Raw genomic sequence first — 21,186 nt, forward strand, 5'->3', positions numbered from 1 at the left:
GAGTGGGGTACTGTCTCCCAGATCTTGCTGGACCTCAAGACCTTCCTCAAGGCCACCAAGACCCTTAGCACTGGCAATGCCATCCTCAGCCAAGTGATCCCCCTAGTGAGGGAACTGGGGAATCAAATGGAGAAGTTACGGGGGATCAATGTTCCTGGCTGGGGCAGGCCCCTGTCACCAGACGTGCAGCCACTGGTGAGGCGGCTGAAGGAGGGAATCAGGAGATGGCTGGATCCCTTGTGGTCCAGTACGGTCCACGTGATGGTGGGCATGTGTGACCCAAGGGTGAAGGGGAGCATGTGCACTGGCAGCCCCAAAACTCTTGATCACTGGACACAGGTGCTGGTGAACAAAGTCAGGGAGGCTGAAGTGCAGAGGCAAGGGAATGTGGAAGATGGAGATCCACTTTCCCGTGCCAGCACTCCCAGCACCAGCACCAGGCAGTCTCCTCCATGCCAGCCACTGCCAATGTGGGCCATGTGCATGGCTTCAATACTGGGGTCCAAACACGCCAGACCCCAGCCTCAGGCAGGTAGCACCAAGGCTTCAGTGGCTACCTATCTCGCTGAGGATGTGGAGCCACTGGACTGTGACCCCTTGGCCTACTGGGCAAGCCGCAGCCAGACATGGCAGGATCTGGCCATGGTTGCCCGGCAACGCCTGTCCTGTCCACCGACCAGTGTTCCAAGCAAACAGGTGTGCAGCATTGCTGGGGATGTTGTGACACCCCACCACCCCTGCTTGGACCCTATTTTGGTGGAGCAGCTGGTGTTCCTATACGTGAACCTCCCGCTGCTGGGGTTCCCCAAGCTCCACCTGCAGATGGACTGAGTGCCATCATCCTCACTCCATCTGCACCAATTTCCTTTTTTGAGTTTTTGAAAAGCCAAGTAATGCCCCACTCTCAGCTGGAGGGGGCACTAACTGCATCACCAGCCAGCAGGGGAAGAACGTATCCCTGCTAAGCTCATTCCCCTGCCAGGACGAACTTGGAGGTATGGGATTGGGGCTATGGGGAAGGAGGAGGCCCCAGGTTTCATTTCAATGCTGTTTCAACTTGTTTCAAGCTCAAAACAGCAACATTGAAATGAAATGAAAGGCTTTGAAACAGCTTCGAAAGTTTTGAACATTTCAAGTTTAATGTTGGGCTTGCTTGCAGCTAAAGAGAAACTAAGGAGAGGGAGGGGGAAGAAGGGGAAGGACTGCTCTGATATTGACTGTGTAGCTGGCCTGTGACTGTGATCCTTCCCTGAGGTCCCTTCCAATCCCAGTCCTTTGGGGGAGGGACAGAAAAACAGCATAAAAAGCATTGTTTGAGCTAAGCTTTCTCTGTGCCTTCATACTTACAAGTGACACAAGTTTTGCTCTGAACAGTTTGAGGTGCAGTTTCTGAGAAACCCCTGCATCTGTCTCCTTGAAATCTAGCAGGCATCATGGCCTCAAAAGGGGCTACCATCCCTGCAAGCTTTATCAGAATCAGGCAATAAATGACAACATTATAGGCAGTTTTGCGCTTCCCCGTATAGCCTATGGGCGAAACATTGAAACAGCGTCGAAACAGCAAAAGTTTCGATGACACAAAACACAACAGTGTTTTGAAAGTGAAACAAAACTCAAAATGGAACACTGTCCTGTTGAAATGGCAAAATGGAAGTTGAAATAAAATGGTGCACAGCCCTAGTAATTACAATGTGTAATCTTAACAACAGGTTTAGAGATTTGGGGTGGACCCAGGTTTCAGCAAGGGAAGATGCACTTGCTGTAAGCATAGCAGCACCTCCACTCCCATTCTCCTCCCCACCCTGGAGCCTCTGGAGAAATTTTTTTCAAGTTCCCAAAGAAGGTAAGAATCCTTCCCCACTTCTTGCTCAGGGACACATCCCCTTCCCTCCTGCTGCTAGTGTTATCCTGGTCTCCAGGGGTGGGGGAAGCTTCAAAGCTGCTCCTGACTGCTCCAACCAGGACTCAAGGCAGCTGGGCTCAGTTGGGACAGCGACAGCGGTAACAGTGGTGAGTTGGGAGAGAGGATTCCCCCACGCTGCCTGGTCCCTCTGGGAGAAGGAGTAGGAAGGGGGAAACCCCCTGCCAATCACCTCTGTTTCTGTCACTGTTCCCTGCTGACTCACAGGATCACAGAAAAATAGGGTTGCAAGGAACCTCAGGAGGTCATCTAGTCCAACCTCTTGCTCAAAGCAGGATCAGCTCCAACTAGATCATCCCAGCCAAAGCTTTGTCTAGCTGGGTTTTGAAAGCCTTTAAGGATGGAGCTTCCACCACCTATCTGGGTAACCTATTACAGTGTTTTACTATCTTCCTAGTGAGGGTAGTAAAAAGGAATATTTGGATCCACAGATGATCCATATTTTTTCTACCCATTACCCTTTAGCATCCTGCCCCACACCACCCCAGTTCTCCCCACCTTAATCTACTCAGTCCAATTTCCTTTCCATATGAATCTACAAACAATCCTTATTTTTGTACCCACTACTCATTTCCTAAATGAGATTCACCCTAAGCCTGAGATGGGAGGGAATACTTAACCCCTCTATACTGGAGCAGGGACCCTCCTAGTGAGGGTAGTGACTCCACATTGTGCAGTTTGGCTGGAGTGGGCAGGAATGGCTTGGAAGCTTCTGTGCCCCAGGACAGTAGGGAAAGCTGTAGCAACAGGTGGGGGAGGGGGGCAACGGTGCCTCTGAGCATGAAGGGGGAGAAGAGGCATTTTCTTGGGTTTTGGGGGCTTCAAGAAAGTCCCCAGAGGATGCCAGGGTGTGGTCCAATCTTAAGGGGGAGTGTGTGCATCTCTGCCACTGCACCCACCCATTGGATCTTCCCCTGTAGAGGGGCACAAGGCTTTAAGTGACAGCTTGTCTCATCAAACACTAGCCCTCTATACTGGGTTTGTAGAGATGTGTGGGTATCCCTTTAGGGCAGGTCCCTACACCCCCATCAGCCCCAGATCTAGACACATGCTGGTATCCAATACCCAAATCCAGAAGCCAGTGGATGTGGCCAAGAACTCTCACCTGCCTCCGGTGCAGCAACACTGATGCCAGGATGAGATAGGCAGCACCTGCACTTTAAGCTCCAGGGAGGTGGTACCCACCCAGTCTCACCTTACGGTTGGGGCAGCTCCATACCCAGCTCCCAACAGAGCATCTCCACATGGGATGTGCTATCATGCAGGGTTCAAGGATTCCCCATAGGGCTGGGCAAAGCTGGAGGGGCCAATGGCAGAAGCCTGATTTGAATTTTCCTTCTTTTCATATTCCAGTCATACATTCTTATGCCTCACCACTGAATTAGGACAGCTTTGGTACTTGGTATTTTCTTCAACTGAAGAAGCAGGGTGTTGTAACCCAGTCACCTCCTGCTCTTTGTGATAAAATGTTTTCAGCCTTACTCAGATATTTGCTCCAGTCCTTGAATTACTTTGTGCTTCTTACACCCCCTCCCTGAGCTTTTAATTTTCTTTTTGAAACAGATCCCATGAGTTAGGCATAGGCTACAGTACTGCTCCGCCCTTGCTATAAACAGTAATTAGAAAACAAAAACTATCTCTCTACTGTCTGCTTCCATTTATACCACCCAGTTATGCCTCTTCCTGTCTAGCTACAGCCTCATGCCAGGAACATGAATTCAGCTAAGTTTTGTTTTACCTTTTTAAATCATCATTATTATTATTCAGGCAAACACAGAGACAAAACTCCAAAACTGGAATTGCATGTTAGTTATTACACAATAACTAACATGCAAATAATATGCACCTTCTTAGACTTCTCATCTGGGCAATGGATGTTAAGTTCATGTATGTGTTGCACCACGTAACTGGCATACCCTTGACCTGCGAGCCTGGGTTGGCACAACTGGCTTGGCACAGAAGGGATCAATAATCGGACAGGTGGGGATTAACAACGAGGAGGAGTCAGGCTACTTAAGCATATTAGTTACAAAAATATTTATTGTACTTACGCTACCGGTGGTCGCAGCATAGGCAGGATAGTTGACTTTGTTCAGTTACACTGCATGAACTTAAAACAATCTAAAGGGGGTCTGTTGGTTCACGGGGTTCTTGAGCCGAGCCCTTGCTTTCTAATTCAGAGGCTAGGTGTAGCTGCTCGACTCAATAGTCCCAGAACTGGTCAACAGCTCATGCACAGGGAAAAATTATAATGCACTTTCGATCAGTAAACTTCCGAGAGCTCTTTGACGAGACGGACAGACGAACCGGTGAGAAACGAATACGCCAAAATGAAGGTCAGTGGCGGGGAGATGTCTACAGGTGGCCAATCTGCTGACTGTGTCTCCTTGGTGTGCTTGGAGTTCTCCGCTTAATGGCGGGAATCTGCTCTTAGTTATAGTCAGCAGTGACCAATCACTTCATGCCAATTGTGAATATTTACTGACCCCCAATTACGTTCTTACACAGTGACCTAGATACATATTCATCTGACCTAGATACCTATTCATTTGACCTAGATACATTATTCATCTGGCTGCCCTCAGCGGGTTCAAAAGGTCAACCTTATGGTTGGCACCTGCAATACTTATCATTGCAGACAACAAGCTCCTTAAGTGTGGAGAACAAACTTTTAACAAACTCCAACTGCAATGCTTCTTTTAGCAAAGAAATAAAGGTTCCTAGCGCTGAGGGGTCTTTATGGCCTGCGTCCTTACTAAGTTATTATGGTCTTTTGCTTTGCTGGCATCGGCACTCTAACCGACAGGTAAAACTCAGACATGACAGAATGTAAATATAACCTTTGCTAACAAACAATCTGGCCAGATACATTGGCTTATTGGCTACTAAATGTATGTATACATACTTGCACACATGTGTACATACATACACTCATATTAAAGGAATTGTCTTCACCTCTTTATACTACAAGAAAATAAGAAAAAAAAGCATATCTAAGTTATGCTCGGTGTACTTAATATTGCAACAATACTGTTTTGGTCCCTGTGTATTCTTTTAAACATTCCTTTCCTAATATTATCTTTATTTACTAAAAGCTCCAGCTCCTCCACAGAATTTCCCAAGTCCAGTTTCCCTCCTATTTGGATCCACAGATGATCCATATTTTTTTATACCCATTACCCTTTAGCATCCTTTAGCTTTGTCTAGCTGGGTTTTGAAAGCCTCTAAGGATAGAGCTTCCACCGCCTACCTGGGTAACCTATTACAGTGTTTTACTATCTTCCTAGTGAGGGTAGTAAAAAGGAATATTTGGATCCACAGATGATCCATATTTTTTATACCCATTACCCTTTAGCATCCTGCCCCACACCACCCCAGTTCTCCCCACCTTAATCTACCCAGTCCAATTTCCCTTCCATATGAATCCACAAACAATTCTTATTTTTGTATCCACTACTCATTTCCTAAAATGTGGAGATTTACCTTAAGCCTGAGATGAGAGGGAATATGTAACCCCTCTATACCGGAGCAGTGACCTCCTTTCTGGAGTTGCCCTATTCCAACCCTAGGGGAGTCAAGGCACTATATCACAACTTATCACAAGTGTGGGCAATTATTTGTGCCAGAGGGCCACTTAGAGAGTTTGGGTGAACTGTTGTGGGCTGGGAGAGCACCCCTTCCCCCTGCCAACAGCTCACCAAAACTCCTTAAGTGACCCTCCAGCCCAAATAATTGCCCACCCCTGATCTAAGGGCAGTCCTCTTCTCCTTGCACGTGTCTTTCAAGTCCCCAGCACACGGCTAGGATAGTGCCACACTGTATTCCTGCATGGCACGCCAGGCCAAGTGTAGCAGCTGGTGCAGCTGCTGCCTGACCCGACCGCATTCTGGGGACCAAGGTTGAGGAGGGGATACAGGAAGAAGCAGGGAAACAAGAGTGTGGTACTGATCCAGCTGGGCACAGAGGACCCATGACTCCTGACCGCTTTCTCCCTGCCCCCCCTCCCCCCATCCCAAGGCCACAGCATGCAGCCAGGTCTGCCAGGAACCATCCCAGCTGCACCCATATGGCCCAAAGTGGCAGGCAGGAATAGAGCACAGTACCAGCCTGGCTGCATGCCTGAGACTTGAGGTGGAGTGGGGATGCATGGAGAAAGAAGCTGGAGGCTGCATATTATCTGGGCCCAGACAGGCCACTGCTGAACTGTGTTTCTCCCTTCTCCCTGCACCCCCTCCCCTGCTCAGAGTCCTGGGCATGCGCTCAGGTCAGTGCCAGGCTGTGTTCCTGCACACCACTTCAGGCCACATGGGCACATCTGGTGCAGCTCTTACCCAACCCAACCACATGCCAAGGACTCAGGGTTGGGCAGGAGTGGCACTGGGGTCAGTCAGGAGCACTCCAGCTGTGCACATGTGACCTGAAGCAGCATGAGGAAACAGCATGGCACCACATTAGCAGTGGCCTCACCCTACCAGGCCCAGCCCAGCAGAGCCCAGACAACCTGTGGCTCCTAGCCCTTTTCCCCTTGTACCTCCTCCCCTGCCAGCAGTGGAACCTTACCTGAGCTTTGACTCTCCATGTGCCAGGCTGTCTGGTCTGCAGTGGGCTGCATAGTTGGAGCTGCATGCATACACCCTTGCTGGGCAAAAACCTGGCCAGGAGCTCAGTACCTTGGAGGTACACTAGACATTGCGGGGCTGGACAGGGCAAAGTGGGCCAGGCCAGGGGTGGGAATGGCTGCTGCTGCTCCAGCCAGCTGGCATGAGGAAGGGATAAGAGCAAGAGGCACTGAAAGCCAGAGCAGACATGGGCTGGATACAGTTCTCCTTCAGAGGAGCAGCCACAAGCAGAATACATTTTTTTTGAGCCAGCTCCAGCCTTCAAGCCATATCTTCTGCACCTCTGGTTTATCAAACAGTGTTTTCTGGAGGGAATTGTGCAGAGCCATATTTCAGGCCTATCCCCAATCTCCTCCCATGTTATATGTATATATAGACAGCAGGGAGGAAGCAACAGCCAATGCAGTCAGTGTGACTGCACCAGGGCCCACAGCTTAAAGGGGCCCATCTTTCTTGATATTCTGAATAGATTCAACTTTGCTCACATCCAGCGCTTTAAACACTTTTGACATTTGCTGCTCAGTGTCATCACAATTTCCCTTTAAGAGTAATTTTTAAGGATGGTCATCTGTCATATTGACAGATACAGATGATTTCATCCCATGAAACATATGTAATTTAGCAGAAATAAAGCCTATGACAAAGCCTCTAACAGTCTCATAGCCATTGTCAAATTGAAGTGTAACCCTCTGCCAGCCATAGTGTGGCAGTGAAAAAGGCCGGGTTCACATTCTAGGGTACCCAGTGAGTTGTACCAGTAGCTCGAGCCCCCGGCCAGAAATCTGAGAAGACTAAATTTGACTGGGATATCCCACACAGACAAACCCCATTCTCACAAGCAGTATAAACCAACAAATTCATTACCAAAACACAAACAAAAAAAAACCAAATAAAAGAACAAAACCTTAAACACAGTTTAAACCTTATGTCTACAACTATAGTTCATAGGTTGACCCTCTTTAGTGAAACTTCACTCCAGCCCAGGGCAGCCTGGGGCAGACTTGAGGCTCCCCAAACGGTTCCAGGGTCCACGCTGGAGCTGTCTTATGACTGGCATTCACCAGACATCAGAAAGCTGCTTGTGGTCAGTGGTTTGAGGCAAAAGAGGCCCCTTGCCGCTCTTGGAGAAGTGGTAGAACACTGATCTTTGCTCCCATGGAGAGGTGGTGTAAGGGGTTGACTGCGATTCCAAGCAGCATATACATACCCCAAAACTTCTGGGCTGGATTATTTGGCCTGCTGAAACAGAAATGTAATTTCCCTTTTCTCTAGCTGCAGATTCCTTCTCCCCTTGGAAGGGACTTCTGTCTTTAGCAGCTCATAGCAGCTTTTCCCCACTCCAAACCAGCCTAGCTGACCTTATATCCCTTAGTGTGATATCACCTTATCCTTGTCCTGCTTCAGACTTTCTCTCAACCAGTTTGCCTGGAGAAGCTTCTGCTCCCCTTGACCAATAATGCCACAGGATTTTACATATCTTACAGAGATACAAGGCCACATCTTTACATGTTCAGAGCATGGAAAGCTGTGGCCTTGTATCTCTGTAAGGTATGTAAAATAAGGCCACCTTCCCCATGTGGCCAGACCTCATGTCTTCTAAAGCAACAGGTCAGGGAGGGGCGGGGGGGCAGGGAGATACACATACACAGGAGTGTCTGGATGTTACAAAAAATTTAGAGCCCAGTTCTGCACAGATGAACTGGCATTTTTTGACAAAGATCATGAAAACGATTTCAAGAAAGCAAAGACCTTCTGGAGGCAAGCACTTGAGCATCTCAGCAATGTAACTTTATCAAGGACAATATGCAACTTCTCTTTCATGGGGCATGGGGAGGTTTTAGGTAGGGTGACCATATGGGACTGCCAGGGACTTGAACCCCAACTTCCCAGGTCCATTGTCTGACCACAAGAGACAGGCAATACCAGCAAGGTCTTATCTCAAAGCTCTTTATTGAAGCATGCATACAACAACAAAGAGCAGCCCATCTCCTCCAAGAACCAGCCTCCCTTGATAATAAGTAAGCAAGTTTATATAGACAGTTTTGCGTCACAGATTCTACACTTAATTGACTCAACTTCTATGGTTAGTTAAAAACTTCTAGCGAGCATGACACGATACGCGCGCAGGTGGGAATTTCCCACTGTAGAAGAAAACAAGATATCAGGTTAGTGTGAGAAAACTCCTAATTAGTTCAAACTGGCTTTTGGCTATATGCTTGTTTTGAGATGTTAAGTGATAGGGAGGAGGACGGCATCTTTGATTGTTTCAGCTGTGTCTTTAAAGCACTGAGTCTGCTTTGTAGATAACTTCTGCACTATTATCTATGGTCTTGTTAGTTAATTTCTACAGCTATACAATAATAGGCTTTGAGCAGTTCTTACACATAAGCATCTTCCTTATCATCAAACATGCAACTTTCTTTTCAGCACTGTTACATATGCTAGTGGGTTCAAGGTAGGTTCAGTTTGTACCATCCCTGTTTATCAGCTCACATTCCAAATGTCATCCTGCATACAAAGAGCTCATGACTATCCTGTTTGTGGCCTCTCAGCAGTATTTTTCTTTGTTGGCTTTTGGGCCTGCTCTCAAACATCATATATATCAGGACCATAGAAAATCTGAGACAATGCCTACACTCCCACCCACATTCTCCCAGGTTGCGTAAGCAGGACAGAGCTGACCAGGGCCTGGAGTGGAGTAGGGAGTCATCTCCCCAAACATGGGTCCCCAGCAGCTGCAGTCACCCCACCAAGCATAAGCCATGGCAGCCTGCTCTCCTCAGGGCAGGGGTCTGAGGCACCCTGTCCCCACTCCCACCCTCCAAGGAAGTCTCCTCCTCCCCTGGACTCAGAGAAGTGGTGGCAGCTCCCTGGTCTGGACTCTGCTGGGCTGCAAGTGTCACTTGTTCAGTAGAGTCTACGTGTGGGTATGTGCGGGTGGGTTCCCGGCAATCTGAGACTTTTCCTTTTTGTAAATGGCTGGCATCTTGAGCCAGCTTCTGAAATCCAGGACTGTCCCAGCCAATCCAAGACGTTTGGTCACCCTAGTTTTAGGCAATGTTAATAACAGAAATTCTCTCTCACTCATTTTGAACTCTTGGCTAAATAAGACCCAGTGCTGAAACAGCTAGTTTATATTGCAGAAGGTTCAGTGTGGTATTTAAACAATTTCCTCAGAACGTAATCACTGAATTGCTGTCCATATGTGTTGAGAGAGAAATTGTTAAGGAAATCCAAAGTGCACTGTTTTACTCTGTTATTATGGATACAATCCAAGACATCGCAAAGATTGACCAGCTAAGTCTATTTTTTCACTATGTAACAGTAGAAACTAAGTATATGAATATAGCAAATTGATGAGAAAAATCAATAAAGCTTTTCTGGGATTTCACAAACCATTTGATCAAAGTTGTGCTGGTCCTGAACAGGAAATTGTAAAATGCATTAAAGAGAAATGGTTGAACATCTGGAAGTGTTGCAATGAAGGGTATGCTAATGTGAGAAGTGTTTATTCCAGAGTGCGGACATGAATATCATATAATCATTGTAAATTAGGATTGGAAGGCACTTCACAAGGTCATCTAGTCCAACTGCCTGCTCAAAGCAGGATCATCCCCAATTAGATCATCCCAGACAGAGCTCTGTCAAGCCAGGCCTTAAAGACCTCCAGGGATGGAGATTCCATCCCCTCTCTAAGTAACCTGTTCCAGTGTTAAATCACCTTCCTAGTGGAAAGGTTTTTACTAATATCTGACATTAACTTCCCTTCCTGCAACTTGAGAATATTGCTCCTTTTTCTGTCATCTATCATCACTAAAAACAGTCTAGCTCCATCTTCTGGAACCACCCTTCAGGTAACTAAAGGCTGCTACCAAATCACCTCTCAGTCTTCTCTTCTGCAGATTAAAGAAGCCAGGTTCCCTCATCCTCTCCTCATAATCATGTGCCTTAGCCACCTAACCATCTTCATTACCCATGCTGGACTCTGTCCAACTTGTCCACACCCTTTCTATAGTGGGAGGCCTAAAACTGGACACATTACTCCAGATGTGACCACACCAGTGCAAAGTAGAGCAGAATAATTACTTCCCCTGATCTGCTGGCAACATTCCTACTAATGCAGCCTAGCACACTGTTACCCTTTTTGGAAACAAGGGCACACTGCTGATTCATATCCATCTTATTGTCCAGTCTAACCCCCACATACTTTTCTGCAGAGCTGCTGCTTAGCCAGTCCATCCCCAGGTTGTAGTGGTTTATGGGATTGTTCTGTCCTAAAAGTAAGACTTTTCAGTTGTCCTTGTTGAAACTCATAAGATTTCATTAGGCCCAATCCTCCAATTCGTCTAGGTCACTCTGAATCCTAGTCCTAGCCACCAGTGTATGTACTACACACCCCAGCAAGTTGTGGTGTCCTCCACAAACTTGCAAAGGGTGCAATCCATTCCATCTTCCAGATAATTAACAGAGATATTGAACAAAACCAGCCCCAGGACCAAGCCCTAGGGCACTCACTTGATACTAGTTGCCAACTAGGCCTTGAGTCATTGGTTACTACCTGCTGATACCAACAATCCAGCCAGCTTTCTATCCACCTTACAGTTCATTCATCCAACCCATACTTCCTCAGCTTGTTTGCAAGAATGCTATGGGAAATGGTATCAAAAGCCTTGCTAAAGTCAAGGTATATTATGTCCACTGCTTTCCCCACATCCACAGAGTCAGTTCTCTGATCACAGAAGGCAATCAGGTTGGTCAGGCAATTTGGTGACTTGCCCTGGGTGACTTGCCCTTAGTGAATCCATGCTGACTGTTTCTAATCACCTTCTTCTCCTCCAAGTGCTCAGAAATGGATTCTTTGAGGACCTGATCCAGCTTTTCTAAATAGTTCCTAAGCTGTTCTTTCACCACTAAGTGCTGCTCACTTTCTCCCCAAATAGTTCTGCCCAGTGCAGTAGTCTGGGAGCTGACCTTGCCTGTGAAGACCCAAGTAAAAAAAAGGCATAGAGTACTTCAGCCTTTACCTCATTATCTGTCACTAGGTTGCCTCTCCCATTCAGTTAGGAACCCACACTTTTCCTGACCTTCCTCTTGTTGCTAACATACTTGTAAAAACCCTTCTTGTTACCCTTCACATCCTTTGCTAGCTGCAACTCCAATTGCAGTTTGGCCTTCCTGACTTCATGCCTCCATGCCCAAGCAATACTTTTATACTCCTCCCTGGGCATCTGTCCAAGTTTCCACTTCTTGTAAACTTCCTTTTTGTGTTTAAGCTCATTGAAGAGTTCTTTGCTAAGCCAAGCTGGATGCCTGCTGTATTTGCTATTCTTCCTGTACATCGGGATGGTTTGTTCCTGCACCCTCAGTAAGGTTTCTTTAAAATACAACCAGCTCTCCTGGACTCCTTTCCCCCTCAGACTGACGTCCCAGGAGATCCTGTTCATGAGTTCCCTGAGGGAGAGAAAGTCTGCTTTTCTGAGGTCCAGAAAGCACTCTGCTGCTCTCCTTTCCTCCTTTTGTCAGGATCCTGAACTCAATCATGTTGTGGTAGCAACTTGCCACCCACTTCTACACCCCATACTAATTCTTCCCTGTTTGTGAGCAGTAGGTCAAGAAGAGCACAGCCCCTGCTTTGTCTCTGCAACACTTGCACCAAGAAGTTTTCACCAATGCTCTCCAAAAACTTCCTGGATTGCCTGTGCACTGGTGTATTATCTATGACAGAAACAAATGCAGAATGTGCCTTATGCTGGCCACAAGTTCAACTTTAAACTTAAAGACTGTGTTGAGGGAATACCTGAAATAAAACATTTTAATCAGATGATTGAAGGAGTCTAGGCTTTCTTTGGACATAGCATAAAGTGATCAGCCACGTTACCTGAATTAGATTCTGTCTCAGAGCTTGTCAGTAACGTTACTTTGAAGGGAGTATCTCCAATATACTAGTCATCAAGAAATGAATTGTTCGTTGCTTTGAGGTTCTGCTATGCTGATATAATAAAAAAGCTTTCCAGAATAATTCTTCAAAGTAAAAAGGTTGACAAACATGAGAAAGCTTCAAATTTAAAGAAAATCTTGGGAACTTTCATTTTTTTTCTTGTGTTTCAAACAATAACTCCAGAAACTATATATTCTGTCTCTAAAAGCCTACAGCCTAAAGACATATGCTTAAGAAAGCCACAACATGGCTTCACAACATAATAGAATCACTTGTTTCAAAATATTTCAGAGAAGCCAAACGAAATGCCATCAAAATGTGGGGATGTGGGCACACTAGAAGGAAGCATCAGGCTACAATCAGACCTAGACAGGTTACAAGGGTGGGCGGATGAGAATAGGATGGGATTCAACACAGACAAGTGCAAGGTGATGCACCTGGGGAGGAACAACCAGCACCATACCTACAGGTGGGGGAACTCCCCTCTTGTCAGCACGGAGGCGAAAAAGGATCTTGGGGTCATCATTGACTGCAAGATGAACATGGGCCGGCAGTGTGGGGAGGCAGTCAGGAAGGCCAACCACACCTTGCCATGCATCCACAGATGCATCTCGAGCAGGTCCAAGGAGGTGATCCTCCCCCTCTATGCAGCACTGGTCAGGCTGCAGCTGGAGTACTGCATCCAGTTCTGAGCGTCACACCTCGAGGGATGTGGACAGCATGGAGAGGGTCCAGAGGAGGGCCACTCACAAGATCAGGGGGCAGCAGAACAAGCCGTACGAGGAGAGGCTATGGGACCTGAACTTGTTCAGCCTCCAAAAGAGAAGGCTGAGGGGGGATCTAGTGGCATGTTATAAACTAGTCAGGGGGGATCTGCAGGCACTGGGGGAGTCACTATTCCCCTGTGCACTGCCAGGAGTGACCAGAAATAATGGTCACAAGCTGGCAGAGGACAGGTTTAGGCTAGATATCAGGAAGCGCTACTTCACGGTCAGGCCAGCTAGGATCTGGAACCAACTTCCAAGAGAAGTGGTGCAGGCTCCTACTCTGGGGGTTTTTAAGAGGAGGTTCGATGAACATCTTGCTGGGGTCATTTGACCCCAGTATTATTTCCTGCCATGGCAGTGTGTCGGACTAGATGATCTACTCAGGTCCCTTCCGACCCTAGAAACTATGAACCTATGAAACTATGAAAATGTCAGAAAAGTGGGGTGTGCAGGTCAAGTTTGCATTGAAATATGGAAAAAAAATGAAATACATATTTTGGTGAATTATGTGGGGCTGGAAGATTGAATGCTGTCAAGGGCTATTGCAAAGTGAACATGTTCTACAGCTGTTTAGATATAGTTTTCACCCAACTGTCAAATTGTTTTCATAGATTGAATGAACTGTTACAAAGTTAAAAATAATTATATCGAAGACACTTGTGTTAGCAACTGATGAAGAGATATATGAAGAAGCTGAAAGTTTAATGAAACAAACAACATGGGGTTTTTTGTCAACTTGCCTGGACAATTACTTACATTTAGAGCATGTCTGACATTAAAAATTTTGAAGTTACTTACACTGAAAGATTAGGCTAAATTCATGATTGTTGATAACAGTGCTTTGTCACCATGGTTTTCTGAAGTGCTTAACAAAACTGTGTTGTTTTTAAGCATCCCTGTACAAATATGAAGTGGTGAATGTTCCTTCTTAAAACTCAAAATAATAAAGAATGATCTTGTAGCAGGGTGGGGTCCCTAGGGGTGGCCATTTTACCCCTAGGCTCCTTAACTGTGCCAGTTTTGCCCTCCAGGCACCCTCTATCTCACCCGCCATGTCTTGTTGGAATAATTGATATAGGGAAGCTGTCTTTAATCTTTAGGTTTAGACACGGTCTGGCGAGATTTTATGGACCCCTGTGGTTCATAGACCCCTTGGCATCCCATGCTATAGTGGATGGTTCCTGAGTCTCTCAGCCTTATGGGCTATATGTGTGGCTCCAACCACCCCTTTACCACGCCCCAAGCCTCGCAAATGGCACATAAGCCTTGCTGTGATTTGGCCCCTTTGCCCTCTCTGGGCTCTCTGCAGCCCTCGTCTCTGTGCCTCATGGGCGCCTGGGGCCTGTGCACCCCGAATACTGCACCCACGCTGGTGCTGGGGTCCCCACACTGTAGCGGTCCCCAGCGAGGCCTCCTCCTTCCCCAAATAGCCGCACCCAAACCAGCGGTGTTATCAGACAGCAAACAAACAGCAATCAAACATGAGCCCCTAGGCTATGGCGTAACACAAATTTCAGGGCACACTCTTCCCCTTTAAAAGAGTAAAACTTCTCTAATACTAGGTGCCTAGTAGGCGAGGGTACCTTATGGGTTCCTGGTGCCCCATTATCCCTAAGGGTAACGTTTCCGATGGCTGTAGCGTCTCTGGGCCCTTCCTTCCTGAAGGCTCCTTCCCCTTTGGCTGCTGGCAGGGAACTTACCTGCCTGGTCCCAGCCCGAGGGTTTACATGGGCCTAGGGACCTGCCTCTTCCAGCCAGCTAACCAGGTGCAGGTGCGGCCAATTCCCTCATTATCCAGTTGTCATGGCAACCTGCACCTGGGCTCTTCTCTGGCTCTTTGTGTTCCCTCCCCAGGCAATCCTTGCTCTAAGAGGAGCAGGCACCTTAGTGCCCTGCAACACGCCTCCCCTCTTGAGACCCAGACTTACCAGGGCGAGTCTTCACTCTTTTCCACCTTGCCTCCTTTGTCTAGGCCCTCTTGAGCTCTTGTTCTTGCCTGCCGACAATTCTGACACATGGAGGCAGAGGTTTTTAGGCGCCTCCTGCTCACCTTTTCCCCAAGGCACACCATATGGGATTTAAAGGGAGTTACCCCACCATGGGCAGTCCCCCCACATTAGCCAACCTTGGTAGGGTGGGCCTTGGTTGGTCGAGCTCCTTGTCTTCTATGGTCAAACCTCTCCTACTACCCTACTCTCTCAGGAGGGCTTTCCCCCCTCCACTTATTTGCTGTCTGTCCAATCTGAGCCCTTTTGGGGGATTGTCCGAATCTTTTCACTCCTCCCCAGGGGAACTCTTGCCTACTTTTGGGGGTTTTCTCCCTCTCACTTCTGGCTTCTCTATACTCAACCCCTATATACCTTGATCTTTTTCCCAGGGCCGATTGTGGGGTTTCTCGCTCCCCTATGGCTCTCTGGAGATCCCAAAGCCTTCCCCACATCTCCCACTGTCTCCTCAATGCCTTCCGGGCTTATTCTTCCTTCCAAAACTCTATCTTCCCCTGGCCAGTGGGTCTTCCTTTGGGTCCCTTATATTTTTTTACATATGCAACACCCCAACTTTTGCTTCCATGAGTTTTCTCAAACTCCACAACCTGACCTGCCCTGGGATATTATCCACGTAAATCTGAGGTCTCTTCCCAGGCTTTTGTCCCCCTTTGGGTGATCATTCCCTCCTCCTCATCTCTGCCTCCTTGGCCTGACTTTCTTTTCTGTGTGCCACTGACCCCTTTATCCTGGGGCTTGTCTCGGATCCATGTTGCCTCAGGCCTTGGGTTGCCTGTGTACAGACCTGGCAAATCAGCTGACAGGTCTCATTCCTTGGGCTAGCCTGCTCACCCTTCCCTGCCATCCCTACATCTATCATGTCTCCTTCCACTGGCTGCCCCAAACCAGGTACTGTGATTCCTCCCTGGGCTCACAGTTTACAGAGTTCCCCCAGCTAAAGTCTTAGACGGCTCATCTCATCCGCATGATGATTCAGCCATTGGTCCCATCTTCTATTCCAGCATTCTAGGAGGGCCGGTTGGACCTCTTCTTGTAGGGTCATAGGATTTGCCCATACGGATCCCTTTTCCATGGCACTTCTCTCTGGGTGCCCTGGTTCAGCCTCCTCTCTTGGATTTTCCAGGCCTAGGTATCCAGGGAAACTCACTTGTTCTGGAGGCTTCAGGACCCCTAGCCATGTGGTCTCTAGCTGTGCCTCCACTTCCTTCAAGGACCCTCTCAGTACTTCCAGCTCATGGTACTGCTCTAGGTGTAACAACTTAGCCACAACCACATATTCTGCTAGTTGAGCTCCCAGCATCTCCAACCTCTCTCGAATTGTGTCTGTGGTCTTTAACATTTGAGGTTTCAGTTCTGTTTCAGCCAGTGTGGCCATACTTGTTGCATTGGGCACCTTGATCTCCCCAGGATCTTGGGCTTTTGTAGCCATTGGATTGTTTGCCTCCCGTAGCATTTTATTTTCTACCTCCTATGCCTGATTCGTTGCCTTAAGGTTTGCGCTTGAAGCTGTAACTGCTCCCTCTCTGTGTTTATCACTGCCTCTTTAGCCGAGCTGTCTTCTAAGAGGGTTTGAAGGAACTGTGCCTATTCCCCAAGTTGGCCTTTTTCTGCCTCCCCACTCTGTAACTGGGTCCATAACCCATTGTTCTCTCTCTCTCTCCCTGGCCTCTAGCTGCTTTTCCAGGGACAGCTTTCAATCATGCAGCGTTTCATAATTTTCCATGCAACCTTTGATCTTTTCCATCTCTTGTGCAATCACCTTGCCCATTTCTTCTCTCTGCAGCCCTCGTCTCTGTGCCTCACAGGCTCCTGGGGCCTATGCACCCCAAATACTGCACCCACATTGGTGCTGGGGTCCCCACACTGTAGTGGGTCCCAGTGAGGCCTCCTCCATCCCTAAATAGCCTCACCCAAACCACCAGTGTTATCAGACAGGAAACAAACAGCAATCAAACATGAGCCCCTGTGCTATGAAGTAACACAAAGTTCAAGGCATGCTCTTCCCCTTTAAAAGAGTAAAACTTCTTCTCTAATACTAGGTGCCTAGTAGGCAAGGGTACTTTATGGGTTCTTGGTGCCCCATTATCCCTAAGGGTAACGTATCCAATGAATGTAGCATCTCTGGGCCCTTCCTTCCTGAAGGCTCCTTCCCCTTTGGCTGCTAGCAGCAAACTTACTTGCCTGGTCCCAGCCCGAGGGTTTACATGGGCCTAGGGCCCTGCCTCTTCCAGCCAGCTAACCAGGTGCAGGTGCAGTCAATTCCCTCATTATCCAGTTGTCATGGCAACCTGCACCTGGGCTCTTAATTGTCTCTTTGTGTTCCCTCCCCAGGCAATCTCTGCCCTAAGAGGAGCAGGCACTTTAATGCCCTGCGATGGACATGCATAGCACAATGGGACAAGAGAGCCTTTGTGGATTAGCAATACTATCTATTAAAAATTAGATGGCTATGAAATTTCATTTAGACCAAGTTATTGATGAAATCGTAAAGAGGAGGATGTGAAAGATGAAGTTCTACTAGTAGTGGTGAGTGGAAAAGAAATATTATTTTGCTAATTATCTCTCTTCCCAATATTGCTGTTTTTATCCTTTTTTTTCATTTGTAATATTCCCCCTTGCATTTTTTCTCTTTTGTACTTTCTCTTCCTCATTTTCAGTTCAGTCCCACTCAAATCCTCTTGAATACTCTCAGTCTTGTAACTTTTCCCAGTCTCCTTGTCCTTGTACTTGGTACTGTCATTCCCCTGAACTTAAGAGAGAGCCATTCAAGGTGCTGACATACAGGCCCCTGCTCTAACTCATGGTGCTTTACAGAAAGACCGTTAGAGCCCACACTCCACACCGTCACTCTGCACCTGAACAGACATTCACCTGTTTCATAGTTTCATAGTTTCATAGTTTCATAGTAGCTAGAGTCGGAAGGGACCTAGGTAGATCATCTAGTCCGACCCCCTGCCTTAGCAGGAAAGAGCACCGGGGTCAGATGACCCCGGCAAGGTGCTCATCTAACTTCCTTTTAAAAATCCCCAGGCTAGGAGCCTGCACCACTTCCCCTGGAAGCTGGTTCCAGGCCCTAGCCACCCTGACTGTGAAGTAGCGCCTCCTAATATCTAATCTAAACTTACCCTCCGCCAGTTTGTGACCGTTATTCCTGGTCACTCCTGGCAGCGCACGGGGGAACAGGGACTCCCCCAATACCTGCTGATCCCCCCTGACCAGTTTGTAGCAGGCCACAAGGTCCCCCCTTAGCCTTCTCTTGTGGAGGCTAAACAGGTTCAGGTCCCGTAGCCTATCCTCATAAGGCCTGCCCTGCTGACCCCTGATCATACGAGTGGCCCTCCTCTGAACTCTTTCCATATTGTCCACGTCCCTCTTGAAGTGTGGCGCCCAGAACTGGACGCAGTACTCCAGCTGCGGCCTGACCAGTGCCGCATAGAGGGGGAGGATCACCTCCCTGGACCTGCTCGAGATGCATCTGTGGATGCATGATAGGGTACGATTGGCCTTCTTGACTGCCTCCCCACACTGCCGGCCCATGTTCATCGTGGAGTCAATGACGACTCCAAGATCCTTTTCCGTCTCCGTGCTGGCAAGAGGAGAGTTCCCCAACCTGTAAGTGTGGTGCCGGTTCTTCCTCCCCATGTGCAACACCTTGCACTTATCAGTGCAAGACCTGTTGGGTCTTGGGGAGTGACTGAGCGTGCCTGCGGTGAAGGAGCCACTCCTCTCCCCCAGCTCTGCCCCTCCCAGCTTAAGTGCTGTCTGCAGGAAGTGAAGGGGTGGGAGGTGAGCTGTGGGTTGGCGTTTGCCTGGCGTGAGCTGGAGGGGAGAGGTGGGAGGGGGTTGCCATGAGGTGTGGGGGCTCCAATCCATCTGTCCCCTTCCCATTGGTGCCACCTGAGTCAGCAACTGGGGAGGTCCCCCCACAGCCAGTCTCACCAACTGCAGGGCGGGGGTCCCCCGTGGCCAATTGTGCCAACCGGGAAGCACAAGAGGCACTTCCAAAAGTGCCAGCGATGCTTCATCTGGCGCCACCTGGCTTCTCCACTCTCCAGTCATAGCTCATGGAGGGGCACCAGTTCTCCAGCCTGCCTTCCTGCCCATTGCATAAGTGGGCAGCACTGTCTGTCAGGGCATGCACCAGCACTCTCAGGGGGTGCACGTGCACCCCCTATGCATCGCCCCTGCCCCCTCCAGCTCAGGCCGGGCAAAGGCCAGCCCATAGCTTGATCTCTCTTCCCCCACATCAGCCCAACCCTGATTGAATGACAGCCTAACTGTATTGCTCTTTGTCTCAGACCAACACAGCTACAAAACAGATCCCTAAAACATGGAAGATACCATATTTTAGCCAATTTTGAAAATATAAACTTCACTACTAAACAAGAAAGAAAAATGTCTATACCTCCCTGCCTTTCTGACATCTGACACCACCAGAGAAGAGAAGAACAGCCTTATCTGCACATCAAAGAACAGTTCTCACAAATGGACTCTCATGGACCCAGAGGAATATACATCCAGCTTCAGCTTCCTTGGTGCAAAATGAAGTTTATTTTCTAACCCATGGGACTTTTACAATCTTTGATTTCTCCTCAGCCTGAAGAAGGGTGTATGTGCCTGAAAGCTTGCAAAGGAAGATTTTTTTTTTTGCTATTTTTAGTAGGTCTAATAAAAGGTATCACCTCTGAACCAAGAGTCATAGAGTTTTGTATTCCAGCTTAACTCTAGTTCCCTAAGGCACTCCAAAGTAGAGCATCTTCATCTGATCCCTTATTTGATTAGGGTTAATTTGTCATGCAGTTGGCCACTTTAAAAGTGTTCTGTAGCTACAAACCAATCTTCTGGCGTCAAATGCTAATTGATCACAAATACAAGCAAACCTTTTCCAAACTAAAATTCTCCCCCACTCTGGGTCAATACTATACCACAAACCACAACCTCCCCTTAGTTCTCTATTGCAAGCTTTCACAGACAGCTTGGGTGCCTGTGCACCTGTTTCATATAGCACCTCTCCCTACAACATGAAGGACCAGATGGGCAGCTTTGCTTCAGGCCCTGGGCTTATATGCCTCAAAGCAGTGCCCTTTCCAGCCATGTGGCTCCTTAGCTATAGACAGCAGTTTCCCCGTTGTTTAATGGTCATCCTGAGCTTTTCCTCTATAGCTTCGCATAGCAAGCTTAGCCTCCTGCATGCTCCACTTAAAGTAACATGAGCTTCTGGCTCCTTGTCACAGTCGTCTCATGTGAACCTGTTCTAATTAATAGTTTCCAAAGGAACTGTCCTCTATGATTTTGTCTAATCCCTTTTTGAACCTGGTTATACTATACTTCTACAACCACTCAGGGCAACAATTTCCACAAGTTAAATATGTCCTTGGTAAAGAAGTATTCTGAAGTGCCTGATATTTGCCTGGGGATTCTTTCAAAGCCTGTTATGAGGATTAAAATATAGTGAATGGTTGTGTTCTGTTTTCCATTTTATATAGAATATACTAAGGATAAAAGCATTCACCAAGAAAATGAGAAGTTATAACTTCTCAGGCTAATGGGATACAAATATACATTTTCCACCAAATTTATTTTTATTTGATGGCACAAATATTCCAAGAAAGTGTACCAAACAACAAAAACTCCACTCTTGCTACTTATGATCCACCCTAATTACCATATTTACATGAATCTAGGATCAGACAGAGATCAAGACAACCCCCCCAGTAATTAGGTTACATATATGGGACATTTATAAATTTGTTATCATTCTACAGGTATCGAACCTCAGAATTAAAAGAATTGTCTTGACTTTGTTCTCCTTCCAGTGCTCCAGCACAGAATATAGTAGCTGGGGCAGGGAAGCATGTTCAGGGACAGAAGGGCCAGAAGCTCCAGAGGGCAAGCAGAAAAAATGCAAGGAAGTAAAAACCACTGATTTAAAAAT

This window comes from Crocodylus siamensis, chromosome 3 (genome assembly GCF_052110815.1).
Source record: "Crocodylus siamensis isolate JL-2025a chromosome 3, ASM5211081v1, whole genome shotgun sequence".
Classification (NCBI taxonomy): domain Eukaryota; kingdom Metazoa; phylum Chordata; order Crocodylia; family Crocodylidae; genus Crocodylus; species Crocodylus siamensis.